This window comes from Cherax quadricarinatus, chromosome 4, assembly GCF_038502225.1.
Source record: "Cherax quadricarinatus isolate ZL_2023a chromosome 4, ASM3850222v1, whole genome shotgun sequence".
Classification (NCBI taxonomy): domain Eukaryota; kingdom Metazoa; phylum Arthropoda; class Malacostraca; order Decapoda; family Parastacidae; genus Cherax; species Cherax quadricarinatus.
In genome coordinates, this window is record NC_091295.1 from 2,962,897 (window position 1) to 2,981,306 (window position 18,410).

Below are 18,410 nucleotides of genomic sequence, written 5' to 3' on the forward strand. Positions count from 1 at the left end.
TTCTTGCGATGGCGTCCCTCATGACCCCCCCCCCCTCCCCACCCCTCCCCTCACCCATCCTCTCAGTTTTTTTCCCAGTCCTCTGTGCCGGCGTCAGTACGTCATCCGAATCTGACGTAGCTGCCCGTTTCCTGGTAACGTTCTCATCCTCCATGTCAAGATCCGAGGAAGCCTCACGGTGTACCTCAACATCCACCTCACAATGAGGTATGAAGTCTCCCGATGTCCCAGTCTCGTCGTCCTTCTGCGGAGTCTCGTATTGTTGACAATCCGGACTCAGAAAGTCTCCAGCTACGTCTTCCGAAGACGGAGCTTCCACCACTTGCGGTGACAAGGTCCTTAAGACTTCGTCTAAATCCTCACCGACATTCGTCTCTCGACCAATACTCAACACGTCATGCCGGGGTACCAATCCAGTAGATGGTATCGGCAACGACTCAGGTGCAGGCAGCTGAGGGAAGGACTCACTCTCATTTCGAAAAGCCTGTTCCACCATCTCACTCCACAAACGACCACGCCCTTCCTCTGACGAACGATGCTCACCTTCATCAGGTGTGACTGGGGCTACGTCTTCTTGCACAGGTTTGGTCACGCGTCTGTTCTTTTCACATGCCGCCGCTATGTGGTCATACTCTCCACAAATGCGACACGTACGCCGCTGTCCAGGATATAAAACCATTACCTGTGTCCTAAAATCTTGAAGATACACATATGACGGTATGGGTTGGCGCAACGTCATCTTAAGGCTGAATGTACCTTCCGGCATACCTGTGTAGGCACCCATTATCCACTTACCCTGCTGGGCAGAATGCACAGTTCCATATTTCTCAAATACGTTTCTGATGTCAGCTTCGTTTGCCTCGAAGGGGACATTCCTCAATTTTATCCAGGTATAATATCGAGTCACGTCCACCAGTCTCACACGCACAGCAGGAGTAACGTCAAAACACACATCTTGAAAGCGCGTAACCACCGATTCATAAACTGTCGCAGCAAGCAGTTTCACAAATACTCTATGCGCTCCGTTCAGCGCTACCCCATACAATTCACTATCTTGTATGCCGTATGTCTCCCTGATTATCTTGGGTAAGAGTATTTGAGCTGAACTAGGTGTAATCGCACCTCTAAGCAGTTCAATACCAATAGTGTTAACGCGTCTGCGATAACAAACCGCCATCTCAACACCAGTAATTTCCCAGCGGTGTCAACAGAGACACAACACCACCTCCTCGTACCACTGCTGTCAGGTTACTGAGGAGCGTCAGGCAAGGGGGTCTACACAGCCCAAGAGCGATGCAGACAATGTAATAGGTTTAGTAGAAAAATAGAAATGAGCAGGAAGGGTAAAGAGAAAGGAGAGTCTTTCAATGTTTATTATGCTAATTGCCGTAGTGCTAGGAATAAGATGGACGAGTTGAGATTAGTTGCTAGTGTAGGTAACATTGATGTATTTGCCTTAACTGAGACGTGGTTTAATTCAAAAAGTCGGGACATGCCTGCGGAATGTCATATTCAGGGTTTTAAATTGTTCCAAGAAGATAGAAGTATTGGGAGGGGGGGTGGGGTGGCATTGTATGTCCGAGATCGCTTGAACTGTTGCATAAAAACGGGTATTAAGTCTGAAGTAACACATACAGAGTCTGTTTGGATAGAATTTTCAGAGGGGCATGAAAAACTGATTTTAGGAGTGATATACCGTCCCCCAAACTTAGATAGGGACCAAGGGAAACTACTATGGGAGGAAATTGTTAAGGCCACAAGGCACGATAATGTAGTAATTCTAGGAGACTTTAACTTTAGTCATATTGATTGGAATTTCTTGACTGGGAATTTAGAATCATACGACTTCTTAGAAGTATTTCAGGATTGTTTTTTGAAGCAGTTTGTGACAGAACCTACAAGGGGAAATAACCTGCTTGACTTAGTTATGGCAAACAATGAATCCCTTGTTAATAATTTAGAAATTTCAGAGGAACTGGGTGCTAGCGACCACAAATCAATTACATTTAGCATTGAATGGAAGTACGATAGTAGCGATAACTCAGTAACAGTCCCAGATTTTCGCTTAGCAGATTACGATGGGCTTAGAGAACACTTATCATCTGTTGACTGGGGTAACGAAGAGAGCTATCAATATGACAGTTTTCTGAACACTATACATGCTGCTCAAAGAGCGTTTATCCCATATAAAGAAATTAGATCAAATAGAAATGACCCAAAATGGATGAATAATAGGCTCAAATATCTACTAGGGCATAAGAAAGGAATTTATAGGCGTATCAAAAGAGGTGAGGGTCATCTTATGAATCAGTATATTGACATTAAGAGGGACATTAAAAAGGGGATAAGAAAAGCTAAAAGGGACTATGAAATTAAAGTTGCTAGGGATTCTAAAACTAACCCAAAAAGTTTTTTCCAGGTCTATAGAACAAAAGTTAGAGATAAGATAGGTCCCCTTAAAAATAACTATGGGCACCTTACTGGCAAAGATTTTAAATAATTATTTTAAATATTATGATTTTAAATAATTATTTTCTCTCAGTTTTTACACAGGAAGACACTAACAATATTCCAGTAATTAATTTTTACAGTGGGCTAGAAGAAGATAAATTATGTAACATCACAGTCACTAGTGAGATGGTTGTGAAGCAGATAGACAGACTGAAGCAAAATAAGTCGCCGGGTCCTGATGAGGTTTTTTCAAGGGTTCTTAAGGAATGCAAAATGGAACTCTGTGAACCATTAACTAATATTTTTAATTTATCTCTTCAAACAGGTGTAGTGTCTGATATGTGGAAGATGGCTAATGTAACTCCTATTTTTAAAACAGGGGACAAGTCGTTACCGTCAAATTACCGCCCAATAAGCCTGACCTCAATTGTAGGCAAATTACTAGAGTCAATTATAGCTGAGATTATAAGAAGCCATCTCGATAAGCATAGCTTGATTAATGATACTCAGCATGGATTCACAAGAGGCCGGTCTGGAGTTTACCTGGAGAGAGTTCCGGGGGTCAACGCCCCCGCGGCCCGGTCTGAGACCAGGCCTCCTGGTGGATCAGAGCCTGATCAACCAGGCTGTTGCTGCTGGCTGCACGCAAACCAACATACGAGCCACAGCCCGGCTGATCCGGAACTGACTTTAGGTGCTTGTCCAGTGCCAGCTTGAAGACTGCCAGGGGTCTGTTGGTAATCCCCCTTATGTGTGCTGGGAGGCAGTTGAACAGTCTCGGGCCCCTGACACTTATTGTATGGTCTCTTAACGTGCTAGTGACACCCCTGCTTTTCATTGGGGGGATGGTGCATCGTCTGCCAAGTCTTTTGCTTTCGTAATGAGTGATTTTCGTGTGCAAGTTCGGTACTAGTCCCTCTAGGATTTTCCAGGTGTATATAATCATGTATCTCTCCCTCCTGCGTTCTTGTCTAACTAATTTATTAACTTTCTTCAGTAAAGCTTTTGAGGCTGTTGACCACAATAAAGAATTTGATATTATTTACTTAGATTTTAGTAAGGCTTTTGATAGAGTTCCGCACCATAGACTGTTAAAGAAAGTGGCAGCTCATGGCATTGGGGGAAAAGTGCTCTCGTGGATCGAGTCATGGCTCACTGACAGGAAGCAGAGAGTGTCCATAAATGGGGTTAAATCCGAGTGGGGATCTGTAACAAGTGGCGTTCCACAGGGATCAGTTTTGGGCCCGTTGTTGTTTATAATATATATCAATGATCTTGATGAGGGAATTACTAGTGATATGAGCAAATTCGCCGATGACACAAAGATAGGTAGGATAATTGATTCAAACGTAGATGTTATGGAACTTCAGGAGGATTTAAACAAACTCTATTCTTGGTCAGAAAAGTGGCAGATGCAGTTCAATGTAGATAAATGCAAGGTTCTGAAGCTTGGGAGTGCCCATAACCCTAGTACTTATAAGTTAAATGATGTAGAACTTAGCCATACAGATTGCGAAAAGGACTTGGGGGTTATGGTGAGCAGCAACCTTAAACCAAGACAGCAATGCCTAAGCGTACGTAATAAGGCAAATAGATTACTGGGATTTATATCAAGAAGTGTAAGCAACAGAAGTCCAGAGGTCATACTGCAGCTTTATACATCATTAGTAAGGCCTCACCTAGATTATGCAGCTCAGTTCTGGTCCCCGTATTACAAAATGGACATAAATTCGTTAGAAAACATTCAGCGTAGGATGACTAAATTAATACATAGCATTAGAAATCTTCCTTATGAAGAAAGATTGAAGACTCTTAAGTTACATTCACTTGTTAGACGAAGAATGAGGGGAGACCTGATCGAAGTGTATAAGTGGAAGATAGGTATTAATAAAGGGGATATTAATAAGGTCTTGAGGATGTCTCTCCAAGAGAGAACCCGCAGTAATGGATTTAAATTAGATAAGTTTAGATTTAGAAAGGACATAGGAAAGTATTGGTTTGGAAATAGGGTAGTTGATGAGTGGAACAGTCTACCTAGTTGGGTTATTGAGGCTAGGACTTTGGGTAGTTTCAAATCTAGGTTGGATAAGTACATGAGTGGGAGGGGTTGGATTTGAGTGGGACTGTCACATCAGAGCTTATTTCTTAAGAACATAAGAACATAAGAACGAAGGAACACTGCAGAAGGCCTACTGGCCCATGCAAGGCAGGTCCAAGTCTCCTACCGGCTTAAGCCAATGCACCCAACCTAGTCAGGTCAGGTCACATTGACTTAAGGGAGGAACACGGCAACCGACCTGGTAGCACAAGCTATCAGGTCTAACTCACACCCACCCACATCTACTCATGTATTTATCCAACCTATTTTTAAAGCTACACAACGTTCTGGCCTCTATAACGGTATTTGGGAGTTTGTTCCACTCATCCACAACTCTATTACCAAACCAGTACTTTCCTATATCCTTCCTGAATCTGAATTTTTCCAACTTAAAACCATTGCTGCGAGTCCTGTCTAGGCTAGATATTTTCAGCACACTATTTACATCCCCTTTATTTATTCCTGTCTTCCATTTATACACCTCAATCATATCCCCCCTAATTCTACGTCTTTCTAGAGAGTGCAGTTTCAGGGCCCTTAGTCTATCCTCATAGGGAAGGTTTCTGATACATGGGATCAACTTTGTCATCCTCCTTTGTACATTTTCCAGAGAATTTATATCCATTCTGTAATACGGTGACCAAAACTGTGCAGCATAATCTAAATGAGGCCTAACCAAGGATGTATAGAGTTGAAGAACAACCTGAGGACTCCTATTATTTATGCTTCTTGATATGAAGCCAAGGATTCTATTAGCTTTATTGGGTTGGGCAAACGTTTTGTTAGTGGGATGAATTGTAAAGGACCTGCCTAGTATGGGCCAGCAGGCCTCCTGCAGTGTTCCTCCTTTCCTATGTTCTTATGTTATCTTCAAACAGCGTGGGTTTGAGTAGTTGTGATGCATTTGGTAGGTCATTTATGTATATAAGAAAGAGAAGAGGGCCAAGGACACTTCCCTGTGGGACACCAACTGTAATTGGCTATGCAGAAGAGTTTGCTCCATTTGTGTGCACATATTGGCTTCTGTTGCTGAGGTATGACTTTAGGTAGTCGAGGGAGTGCCCTCATATACCATATTGATATGAAAATACAAAGTAAAGCTGAAGGTTAGCATTTCACTTACGTTGAAAAGGTTGTCGCAGTGTGGATTTATTTTGGTTGCTTTGGGTATCTTGCTAAGGATTATAATTAGAAAAGTATTTTGGGATCTAAGTAGGTAATTAAGGAAATGGATAATTTTGGCGATAGATGATAGTACAGTGAAGGAAAGTTGAAATATATAAAATGGAGTAAAGAAAAAGTTTAAGTTAAATTAAGTACCTTGTGTATTAGGGATGTTTTATATTAGGTAGTTATGTTATTTTTCCCGAAATTAGGATAGCTAAGTTAAGGATTGAGTTTTTGTAGTACAAAAATTAAAAATTTTGTCTTAGTAGTGAAATGTTAATTGGGCCTTAATATATCTGGTGTTTGAAAAAAAAAAAAAAAATTTTCTGTGTTAAAGTGAGGCAGCATTTAGGAATAGATGGGTAAAGCTCTTTATTTAATAATTTTATTTATAAAGATAAATGCGAAGATTGTTTGACTGGGCTTAGAGGCAGCCATGTTTTCAAAGGGTTATACCTGAGGTATATGTAGGGAATATTTATGGATTTTTTAAGTAAAAAAGAGTTTTTATAAATTTATTTTAGAAATTTAAAATGAATATATTAGTATATTGATTATTTGTCTATGTAATGAATTTTGAATTGAGGATTGCGTCATGTGCCCAAGTTACTGTCGCTCTTGATGATAGTAAAATAGTGGTGTTAAGAAGGGGAACTTGAAATGGGTTGAAAGGTTGAATACCCTGTGGAGGTTAAAATATAACAATTTCAATTATTGGGGCGAATCTTCTGTATAAGAAAGCTCAGAAAAAGGAAAAAAAGAATAATACTTCGTAAACAGTAAATAAAATTATTCCTCATCGGAGTCTTTTTATAACAATTTGAGTATGGAGTCCTTGGTATGTTCCTCCTCGAGTTACATCTCGTCATCAGTATGGAGTTCTTGGTATGTTCCTCCTCGAGTTACATCTCGTCATCAGTATGGAGTTCTTGGTATGTTCCTCCTCGAGTTACATCTCGTCATCAGTATGGAGTCCTTGGTATGTTCCTCCTCGAGTTACATCTCGTCATCAGTATGGAGTTCTTGGTATGTTCCTCCTCGAGTTACATCTCGTCATCAGTATGGAGTCCTTGGTATGTTCCTCCTCGAGTTACATCTCGTCATCAGTATGGAGTTCTTGGTATGTTCCTCCTCGAGTTACATCTAGTCATCAGTATGGAGTCCTTGGTATGTTCCTCCTCGAGTTACATCTCGTCATCATTGAATTATGGTTAAAATAATAGAAATAAATCTAAAAAATGAAAATCTGGGTTAAATTAACAGAATCATTTAATAAGGCCTGATGTTAGGAGTACATGTTGTATATTGTATTGCTCTAATAGATGGTGTTAAAGGTCATGGTCTTATGTCAACTAAGTGGAAGGTGTGGTGTCTGTGTGATGACATTAATTTATGTTACTGGCGTAGAGAGTTCTAAGAACTGATTGCATCAGCAGATTCTAATATAAGGAGAAGAATTTGGGCTAAGATGAGTAGAGTTAATATGACTCACGAAATCGTAATGACACGATTGCAAACAAACCACACCACGGGCGGGGATAGAAGCCGCGACGGTCTGGAGTTCTGAGACTCTCTGATCGCGGGTTCTATCCCCGCCCGTGGTATGGTTAGAGTTAATAGTTTGGTTGGTAAGGAGGGTCCCATTCTTCCATGTAAAGTTAAAAGAGGATGTCCTGCAATTATATTTACCGCTAACCGAACTGCTAGTGTTCCTGGTCGAATGATATTTCTAATTGTTTCAATGAGAACTATGAAAGGTATAAGTACACTTGGGGTACCTAGGGGTACCTTGGGGTACTAAATGTGTAAATATATAAGTTGAGTATGATCCAGTCATCCAAATGAAATAAATGATAACCATAAAGGTAGAGCAAAGGTCAGGGTTATTAGTAAATGTCTGGACCAAGAGAAGATATTAGGAAGTAAGCCAAGAAGTTATTAAGAAGAATGAAACTAAAGAGCGAGATAAATAACAATGGTAAACCTGGTTTAGAAGGTCCTAAAATTGTTTTAAATTCATTGTGAAGAGTAGAGACGATTTTGAGTCATATATAAAGTCATCGAGATGGTGAGGCTCAAAAAAGAACAGGGATGAATAAAAATCCTAAAAAGTTGATAACCAATTAATGTTGAAGGAGATGATAGATTGTGGCACGCAAAGAGTACGTAACCTTTATTCGGCGCATGTACACACCCTCATTTACAGGCTATCTCCCCCAACCAGCGAACCAGGTTGCTAAGAGTTGATGATGGGGCCCCGTCGTTCAACTAGTGACCAGGTTCTAGCCAATAAGAAGATGGTTTTGGCAATCGCAGAGGTTATGTGGGTACCGCTCTCCGGTCTGCCCTTGTCATTCCCATTCTAGAGCTGGTTGAAGCACGGTCTGCTATCTTGTGGCTTCTATTTCTGCTTTGCTTACCGTGGAGTGCACTATACTTATCACTGTACATAGTGTACATATTGCTGTTATAAATTGGTGAAGGATAATATGTCTAAACTTTTTCTACTGTGTTTATTTGCTCCCATTACACCCGGGGTAACAGGCCATTTGGATCCTGGGTTGTAATATACATGAAGATGACTCGATGATGGAAAATAATCTTGTTATCATTTTAAGGATTTTTCTAGTATGATCAGTCTGCATCTTCACGCAGATGTTTAAATGATATTTACCTGGAGACCTGGAGTTTACCTGGAGAGAGTTCCGGGGGTCAACGCCCCCGCGGCCCGGTCTGTGACCAGGCCTCCTAAATATTTAATTTATACTTTGTGAAATTTTTGTTTTATAATTTTTTTTGAGAATATTTTTAACAGTAAAATAAAAAAAAAAGCCAAAATGAATAATATTGAGTCACATTATCCATGACATTTTTCTGACTCTAACTTAGTAGGTTTGCAATTTTTTCCTCTCCATGGAACAGTCAGTGTAATAAGCTTCAAGTTAGACAAGATTTACCAGCTTAAGTAATAAAATGGTGAAATTCCCGCAATATTATAAAAGTCACTTCCATCATTTTATTTTTCAATTCCTTCGTTATATGCAGAATTTCTTGCCCTTTCAAACTCTGGTTGGCACCAACTTGTACCAAGACAATATTAACAAGAAAATAATGTCATGGTTACTCTCATGTGCTGAAAATAAAAGGGAAGCCTTAGCAATATTTTCTTTCTTAAGAAAATATTTATAAAATATTTATTTTGGTTGTTATTGAGTAACTGAATAATAATTTAATAGTAATTTGGTAAGGCCTGGCCACAGACCGGGCCTCGGGGGCGTTGACCCCCGGAACTCTCACTATGTATACTCCAGGTATAACAAGACAACAATAATAATAATAATAATAATAATAATACCACTACTATTACTACTACTACTACTACCACTAACAATAATAATAATTATAATAATAATAATAATGATAGTAATAAAATCTTATTATTATTATTATTTTATTAATATTATTATTATTACTATTATTATTATTATTATTATTATTATTATTATTATTATTAGTGCCTTTATTGCCATTGTCTTTACTGCTGTTGTTATCTTCATTGTTATAATTCACTTTTACTATATACAGTTAACTTATATATTTTTTCGTGATGCCAAACAGTCACTTCTATGAAATCGTATCTGGGATCCATCTTTGTGTGCTGTCAACATAACGCCATTTCACAACCGTCGTGAATAAACGCCAAGTACGATATTCATCTGTAAAGACGTAGGATACTTGACATTTCCGTGAGAATATCAGACTACGTCTGGACGGTTCAAGCTCCAGCAAAACACTGGTTTGGTATTAGAGATAAGTGACACCACTAAAAATTATGTCTCATCCCTCCAGAGACCAAACGCCACGGCAGAGCAGGATGACCGACGTAACTCCTCATTGTGTATATATGACTTAGAAGTAGGTGTAACGACATTTCGACGGGAGGAAGAGTGTAGTATTAGACGCAATTGTAAAGGTAAACGATTAAATATGAAAGCAGGGAAATAATTAAAGTGCTGATTTTTAGTCTGGTCTAATAGCATGGGCTAGTAAACCTGCTGAAGTGACCCACTGAGTTAAACTAATTATTAAGATGCTTCTGACATGAACATGCTGGTCAACAGGCATCCCGAAGCTTAATTTTGTTCTTACGATTATGTTTATACTTCGAGAGCACCACTTTCATAAAGACATTAAAATAAAAGAATTGAATAGGATTACATTAGGCCTACTGACGCAAGGCGTCAGACAGGTCCTACTCATATACAAAGCTTCTTACTCAAATATATATATATATATATAGTATATATATATGTCGTGCCAAATAGGCAGAACTTGCGATCTTGGCTTAAATAGCAACACTCATCTTGCCATATAGGACAAGCGAAAATTTGTGTATGCCATAATTTTGCCAAAATCATTCTGAATCTAACGAAAAAAATATATTTCACTGTCCTTTTTTAGTATTAAATTATTGTAAACAAATCTAAAATATATTTAGTTGGGTTAGGCTAAAATAAATTGTTCTTGTTATAATAAGGTTAGGTAAGTTTTCTAAGTTCCTTTTGGTGCAAAAATAAAATTTTTTACATTAACATTAATCAAAAAAATATATCTTTAAACTTATAAGAGAAAATTTTAGAAAGGACTTAATTTTAAATGAGTTCTTGCTAATTGACCAGTTTTACATATTCGGCACGACATATATATATATATATATATATATATATATATATATATATATATATATATATATATATATATATATATATATTTACTAGCACACTGGCCGATTCCCACCAAGGCAGGGTGGCCCGAAAAAGAAAAACTTTCACCATCATTCACTCCATCACTGTCTTGCCAGAAGGGTGCTTTACACTACAGTTTTTAAACTGCAACATTAACACCCCTCCTTCAGAGTGCAGGCACTGTACTTCCCATCTCCAGGACTCAAGTCCGGCCTGCCGGTTTCCCTGAACCCCTTCATAAATGTTACTTTGCTCACACTCCAACAGCATGTAAAGTATTAAAAACCATTTGTCTCCATTCACTCTTATCAAACACGCTCATGCATGCCCGCGGGAAGTCCAAGCCCCTCGCACACAAAACCTCCTATACCCCCTCCCTCCAACCTTTCCTAGGCCGACCCCTACCCCGCCTTCCTTCCACTACAGACTGATACACTCTTGAAGTCATTCTGTTTCGCTACATTCTCTCTACATGTCCGAACCACCTCAACAACCCTTCCTCAGCCCTCTGGGCAACAGTTTTGGCAATCCCGCACCTCCTCCTAACTTCCAAACTACGAATTCTCTGCATTATATTCACACCACACATTGCCCTCAGACATGACATCTCCACTGCCTCCAGCCTTCTCCTAGCTGCAACATTCATCACCCATGCTTCGCACCCATATAAGAGCGTTGGTAAAACTATACTCTCATACATTCCCGTCTTTGCCTCCAAGGACAAAGTTCTTTGTCTCCACAGACTCCTAAGTGCACCACTCACCCTTTTCCCCTCATCACTTCTATGATTCACCTCATCTTTCACAGGCCCATTCGCTGACACGTCCACTCCTCCATACTCTCTCCCTCCAATCTGATATCCAATCTTTCGTCACCTAATCTTTTTGTTATCCTCATAACCTTACGCTTTCCTGTATTCACTTTTAATTTTCTTCTTTTACATACCCTACCAAATTCATCCACCAACCTCTGCAACTTCTCTTCAGAATCTCCCAAGAGCACAGTGTCATCAGCAAAGAGCAACTGTGATAACTCCCACTTTATGTGTGATTCTTTATCTTTTAACTCCACGCCTCTTGCCAAGACCCTCGCATTTACTTCTCTTACAACCCCATCTATAAATATATTAAACAACCACGGTGACATCACACATCCTTGTCTAAGGCCTACTTTTACTGGGAAATAATATCCCTCTTTCCTACATGCTCTAACTTGAGCCTCACTATCCTCGTAAAAACTCTTACCTGCTTTCAGTAACCTACCTCCTATACCATACACCTGCAACATCTGCCACATTGCCCCCCTATCCACCCTGCCATATGCCTTTTCCAAATCCATAAATGCCACAAAAACCTCTTTAGCCTTATCTAAATACTGTTCACTTATATGTTTCACTGTAAACACCTGGTCCACACACCCCCTACCTTTCCTAAAGCCTCCTTGTTCATCTGCTATCCTATTCTCCGTATTACTCTTAATTCTTTCAATAATAACTCTACTAGGGTTTGGTGCTGGAGCAGCAAGAATCTCCCATTCAGTGATGGCACTGGCGTAGCTAGGGTCCTGTATTCCTGCTGAGTCACTGAGGTTGTCCGGAGGAATTAGTTTTATTAACTCATTTGATACTATGGAAGAGGACACAAGCTGGTAGGGCAATCTGGGAGGATTTGCGTACTCCTGGCCCCCCAAGTGTGACTGGAAGTGAGGCTTGCAACCACTGTCAATCTTTGAGGGACAGGTTCAATACTTTCTCTAGCAGGGTCTTAAGGAGAGAGTTATATCCCTTGAGTTTTGGACTGCTGAAGGCTGGGAAGCATCTCAGGAAGTATGTAAGTTTTGGAACTGACAGGCACCTGGTGATTAGGTAGAAGACGTCATGTGTATCGATGTCTTTCATTCTGCCTTCCATCGTTCTGAGGTCTGAGATCTTTTCTAGGAGAGTGCTGTTGCTGTTGGCTCGTGCTCTTAGTAAAACAGAACTAATATTCTGGATCTTCTGTCGATTGGTAGAAACTATTTCACATTTGGTGGGGTTTAAAGATAGGGCCCGGCTCCCTCCCATGTCTTTAATTTTCCTGATATCCTCTAGGGTACCATCATCCAGGAACCAGATACTGAGCTCACTGGAGTGCGCTTCTGTGACTTCCTTGATGACCAGACAGAATAGAAAGGGGGCGAGAGGGTTCCCCTGTTGCACACCCTCACACTAGTCAATTTCATGGTCCCCAAACAATAGTTTAGAAGTCACACTAAAACGTGATTCAATGAAAGGATAGAGGGAAGGGAAATTTCTATAAACTGCTTGGAGAGCAGCATCCCTCCTGACTAAGTTGAAAGCATTGGCAAAGTCCAATTTGATCAAGGCTTTTTCATCGGACATGTTGCTGACATATACTTGTGCTGCGTGGGCAGCTGCTTCACAGCCCTGTTGAACGCCGAAACCGAGCTAAGTTGGTTTCAACATTGAGGCAGCCTCTTGACCCACCCTTCTTCTGCAGCTTTGGCGACTAGGCGCCGGAGAGTGTTGCCCACTGCAATGGGCCTGATTCCTCCATCCTTCTTCCCGAGGGCACACAGTGAGGCGCCAAAGAAAAGGGGTCTAATGGCCAGCCAGACACACATCACCAAGTGCTGGATTGAGTATTTGTTTTAAGTGTTGAGGCCTTAAACCGGTGAAACCTCTTGCTGAGCCCTGTGGAAATGACATAACAACTTTATACACATCAGCATCCTGTAATGTTAAATGTTCTTCGCCTGCTGCAATCTCAAGGAGGTCAATGTTGGTACTGGGAACCCTGTGTGGATGTTAGTCCTTCAGGGTTTGTGCCGTACTAATATCCTCAGGAGCGATGATATCGTCACTGGTTATAAGCCTCAGTGTTCCAATAGTATTACTCTCTTCTATATTTTGTTGATTTTCTTTCTGATTTTTGAGGCGTCAGGTGTCCTGTTGTTGGCATTTGCCCGGCGAGTGTTTGTCGCCCTAGGGAGGAGGCGGACGAGATTGTTATTTCTAAGGAATGCATTTATTGCCCTAATAACATATATTGCTAGTGATTTGTCCCTCCTATGTGGGACAGCCAAAAAGGCATTGCCAAATAGCAGTAGGCTGTGCCAGGATCCGTTGTTCGCAGGAGCATCATTGACTTTTTTCAGGAGGTCAGCGAATTTGCTAGCAGCTTGATGACGAACTGCTTTGGGGATGTGTCAGCGTCCTGGTGGATGTTAAATTTGATTGCAGATTTTAGGTCCTCTGTAGAGGTGAATTCAGGGTAGTTGTCATTTGGAGCTCTCCTGGAGCCTAGACATCCATTGTGTGCACGGATGTTACCAGTTGAGGGATTGAGTGCACATTCCCTGAGGCATATCTGCTAGATGCCTCGTGGACGAATTCCACTCGTTGGCTCTGTCGTGGTGATTCCTGTGAACCCGGCACTTCTTGTGACATTGCTGACATCGTGGGGAAGGGAGGGCCGAATAAGCAAAACTTGCGATTATGGCTTAAACCACAACGCACTTCTTGCCAAATAGGGCAAACAAAAATTTGTGTATGTAATAATTTCGCAAAACTCATTCTGAATTTAACGAAAAAAAAATCATTGCGCTTGTTTATTATTTAATTATTGTAAACTTATGTAAAATATATTTAGTTGGATTAAGCTATATTAAATTGCGCTTGTTATAAGGTGCTTTTGGTACAAAATCATTAATTTGTTTTGCTGCAGCCGCAGCAAGTAGCAACAAGGCTGCTCCTATATCTTGCCGTCCCCTGGGCCTGTCCGAACTCCAGTGATGGCCAAATTGCAAGTACTGCTGCAACAACATGCAAGGAACCTATAGTGACATAAAAACTAGCGGTGACGACAACGAAATGGACTAAATATGACAAAAGAGGGACTGGCATTCAAGTACCAGACCCACTGCCAGATGTGAACCAGACATGAGACGTTTTCCACTACAATGAAATAACTGACCTCCACATCAACTGCAGCAGTGTTCAACGGGAAGACAACATGGCAGAAAACCTGATCAACAAAACTCCAAGGAAATGACAGGTTTGTAGGCCTTTTTTATAAGGGCCAAACGAGGGAAAGAATTGAGCATTTAAATATGGCTGACCGGCATCCAAACACCAGCTACTGCCAGACGTACAACTAGCGAAGTGAAATTCTCATCTTTACTGACGTTCATCTGTTGACAGTAGCATCATATCTGTACCACCATCATATCACCTGTACCAGTGCTAACGAGAGGGAAACACAGGAGACATCGTTAAATTAACAGAACAAAACTCCAAGGTTATAGGCCTGGTGGCCTGGTGGCTAAAGCTCCCGCTTCACACACGGAGGGCCCGGGTTCGATTCCCGGCGGGTGGAAACATTTCGACACGTTTCCTTACACCTGTTGTCCTGTTCACCTAGCAGCAAATAGGTACCTGGGTGTTAGTCGACTGGTGTGGGTCGCATCCTGGGGGACAAGATTAAGGACCCCAATGGAAATAAGTTAGACAGTCCTCGATGACGCACTGACTTTCTTGGGTTATCCTGGGTGGCTAACCCTCCGGGGTTAAAAATCCGAACGAAATCTTATCTTATCTTAGGACGGTTATCCCTAAGTCACAGTCGTGGGAAAGAAGTGAATAGTTAAACAGTCAAAGTTAATGTTTTAGTAGCTGACCTATATTCAGCTGACCAGTGTACAGTGAGAGAATCATAGCAGAAAACGCCAAATATATCTATAATCTCAAGGAAAGTCACGTTGTAGTTGGCGTTTACTTCCCTCAGTGTTTTAAAAATGGCTGAGTCAGCAGACCAGGTCAGGAGTCAACAACACGACACAAACCCCGATAAATGGAATTGAGGGGGATTTGGAAGGATAAAACCATTGATTAAATCTTTCTGGTCTATCAGAATGGAAAGGAGTTAGAAGTTAATAGATGAAGCCGGATTGTGAAGTGAGGTGGGAAGGGGAGTGTGTAATAAGGGGTTAACTGAAAGGGGTGTGTGAAGTTAAGGGAAAAGTGAGCAGTGAAGAGGGTTTTGAAGAAGAAAATTTACTAGTAATTCAATGGCGATTGCTAAAGCAGATACTAAGTGTACTAGGCGACTGGAAAAGAGAAATAAATATTATTGTATATGAGTAAAAGAGCGAAGAGTGAAAATAGCAGGTATTAAGGGGGCACAGGCTGCCATAATTATATTTATCTTTCTCCTTCAATTCCATGAAGAAAGAAATCAGTCATGGGGGCTGGAAAAGGTGAATGGAGTAAGAGCGCCCTGGACAGTAAAAGCCCAACAGTTGCCATCCTACCAGAAAAGTAAATGTCACTATCGCCGCAAGGTATGGCAACACCGCATACCCAAACAAAAACAGTGGCACACAGGTCTTATTGTAGCGCTCTTAAGTGGTGATATCCAAATTAATCCAGGACCTCAAACTATTGTGCAGAGGCAAAACAGACAGATAAATGACGGTGATAATGACGGTCTAGTAACTAGGAATGATATCCTTAACTCCATATGTTATGCATACATAGGTCAATGTGAGACAATACAGCCATTATTATTATCTCAAACACCACCAAACAGGTGCATACACTGTACTAAAGTACGCATGAAAAACAGAAAAGGCACCTTATATAAAATGTGTAACGGGTGGGTGCATGATGGATGTGTATACAATTATAGTAACGGTGCCAGAATTCACTTTGTGTAACAAATGCACTTTGGCACAGTTACCCTTTAGCAATGACGACATTGATTTACCTAATTTTAATACAAATGACCCATTGCCATATATTGATGATTATAATTGCTTTATGAAAACAGGCCTTCACTTTATTCATGTCAACGCAAGATCATTTCTTTCTAAATTGGCAGAGATTAAGATTCTAGCTAACAAAATTAGGGCGGCAGTTATAACCATCTCTGAATCTTGGTTGGATGATACGGTGACTGACGACGAGGTCAAAATAGAAGGTAACAATAAAAATCGCTTAGATAGGAACAGAAAGGGTGGTTGAGTATGTGCCTACATTAGAAATGACTTAGCTTACAACCCAAGACCTGATTTAAATAACAATAAACTGAAGATTCTATGGTTTGAAGTGCTGCTTCCCAAGACCAAACCCATCTTAGTAGGAACTAGTTACCGCCCTCCTACCCAGGACCAGTTCTTAGAAGACTTTTCCAGAGTCTTGTCCGGACTTGAAAACAATTGCGAGACAATAATACTGGGAGACTTTAATATCTGTTTTCAGCAACAAAATAACGGGCTATGCAAAAGGTATAAGCAAATTCTAGGTTTAAATAGTTACACTCAACTAATTAATACACCAACCCGGATCACACAGTTCTCAGCCACCCTAATTGACCACATACTTTGTAACCGCTCTGAGAACATTAGTCAGTCAGGCGTCATTACCACAGGTCTTAGTGATCATTTCATCATTTACTGCACAAGGAAAATCACTAGGGAGCGGATAGGCCTACACAGGACAATAAAAATGAGGTCAACTAGAAACTACAGTAAAGAAACACTGGTAAATAGGCTACACAATTGTGACTGGACAGAGATAACAAGTTGCACGGACGTAAATGATGCCTGGGAAAAATTCAAAACAATGTTCACTACCATCCTTGATAATATTGCACCAGTTAAAGAGGTTAGGATTAAACGAAGAACTGAACCCTGGATGACTACTGAGATATTAGATAATATGAAATTCAGAGACCAGCTGCTAAAAAGATTTAAAGCAAACAGATACGATTCACTACAAATCTTATGATTACAAGCATTGATCCAGATACCAACCTCTTATTTAATGACTTAAATGAATCAAACAGTTACTGTAATTACTACACTGCAGAACAATCAAAGGCACTTCTCAGTGCCAACAACAACATAACTATCTTTAACTACAATATCAGATCTTTAAGCAAGCATTACGATGACCTCATAGCATTACTAAATTCCTTACATGCCAATATGTCCATCATTACACTAACTGAAACCTGGCTAAAGCCTGATACTACAGATGTCTATACCATTCCTGGTTACACAGCCATACACAACTGTAGGCCAGACCAACAAGGGGGTGGCACAGCCATATACTACTCAGACCAACTAGAATGTATCACTAATACTTGCACAAGAGATGAACATGGGGAATATATAATAGCCAAATTCAAATCCAAATACCTACAAAAACCTCTCACATTGATAAACATCTACAGAGTTCCACAGTCAAACATTAGCCAATTTAGTCAAAACCTAGGAAGTATGATAACTGATGCACGCATGAACAAAGATCACTTACTACTCTCAGGTGACTTCAATATAAATCTCCTGCAAGACCAGGACCCACACGTTACTGAATTCACAAACACAATGAGTAACTGTATGTTGCTACCAACAGTAACAAAACCTACAAGAGTTACAGAGACTAGTGTTTCCCTACTTGACCACATCTGGACCAACACCATATCCCCTTTAAAATCAGGCATAATTACAGATAATACCACAGACCACTACCCTACTTTCCTCATAACAACTCTTGGTAAATTACCCCAAGACACTACTAAAGTCACCTTCAGACTTCACAATGAGGCAGCCATTAATAACTTCACAACAGCATTAGCAAACATTGATTGGCACACTGAGCTAGAAATCAATACAGATATTGACGAATGTATTAATAATTTTCTAAAAAAGACTCAATACCTCTATAACAAGCACTGCCCTAAAAAAACTAAGCAGATGACAGCTAAGAGACTGAACAGTCCCTGGCTAACACCCAGCATTCTCAAATCCATAAATACAAAACACCAATATGAAAAACAGTACAGAATGGGTCACATAACCAGAGACCAAACAAAACGTTACTCGTCAATCCTAACCAGCCTGATAAGAAGGGCAAAAAAATTGTATTATGAGAACAGATTATCCAA